Genomic DNA, 1,403 nt, shown 5'->3' with positions numbered 1-1,403 from the left:
TTGGGGTTTGGGGGGGGGGTGGGGGGAGGGGGGTTGGTTTTTAGGGTTTTTTATTGAACTGGTTCTGTTCGATTCGATTAGGGTTTTCCTAGTCAGAACCGAAAACCGAACCGAACCACAAAAAAACTACAAAACACATTTTTTCGGATTTTTCGATTTTTGGTTTATTTGATTTTCAGTTTTTTCGGTTCGGTTGGCCGGTTTAGTTTGGTCCGAATCGGTTTTGAACACCCCTAATGTAGATGACCATTAATATGGGCGGCTCAGTTTTCCTATGTTAAAGAAACAAATTCTTATGACGAAACAAAATTAATGAAGTTTAAAAAGTAAAATCTTGTATGCTTATAAAAGTATGTACGGGACAAAATGATTACACACAACAACAATCAATAACAATATTCTCTCTCTTATACTCTTCTCTCTCTTTTACATACGATCCTAATATTGATGAATATTAATATTAAAATTTTATATTTATATTTCTCTACCTTATATTTATATCTTCCTTAATTATTTATTTCTCAACAAAAGCTAGCTTTTTCAAGACGAGATCTACTGATCTGCAATTGCAGCCATAGATTCCTCAACCTTTTTATGGCTCTGCTGCTTCATCAGCTAGCTGCTACTTTTCCTTGGATTCCTTTTCCACCCTTTTATTTGAAATAATTAAGACTTAGCATAGAACTTCAAGCAAAAAAAATGCTAACAAAAGTAAAAAGGAAAAGCTTTTCAAACCTGGTGCAATGTTATTGAAGTTGACAAAAATAATATAAAATTTGTGATATGATCTTGAATTTGTTGTACGAATCAATTAAAAAAATGAGTTTGACTGTGAAAATGAAATATTATAAAAGAAAAATGAAGAAAATAAAGGGAATATTGACAGAATATATGTGCAAGATTAATTAGCCAGCACATGCAACAGTAATTTCCGATGCTTTCAAACAAGGGAGAAATATATGATGCCACCTTTCATTGGAAAGCCAACCTTTATCAACGACTTTACCTTTGACCGGTTATTTTGAACCCATGACCCCTCATATCCCATATCATCATGTGATCGAATTTAACTAATAAAAAATACATCTTAAAGTTATTAATTGATTTGTTTTATAAAAAGCTATAAAATTTAAATTATTAATATATTTATTTATGCTACATTAAAATTTTCTACTAAGTTAACATCTACTTTTAATATACATATTACCGAAACTCAATACATACATCCATAAATGTGAGGCTCATATGAAGTTTGTAAGAATCTATACACCAAATCGGGTGAAAGGTGGCTTGACTGGCTTCTCCACTTCCCATAAGGCCTGGAAGTTCTAATAATAAGCACTATTCATTATTCAATATTTTACAAAAAGAAAAAATAAATCCAGGTTGCATTGGATTCTAAA

The sequence above is a fragment of the Arachis ipaensis genome, chromosome B01 (assembly GCF_000816755.2).
Source record: "Arachis ipaensis cultivar K30076 chromosome B01, Araip1.1, whole genome shotgun sequence".
NCBI classification, from domain to species: domain Eukaryota; kingdom Viridiplantae; phylum Streptophyta; class Magnoliopsida; order Fabales; family Fabaceae; genus Arachis; species Arachis ipaensis.
Note: the sequence above shows the minus strand (reverse complement) of the source record.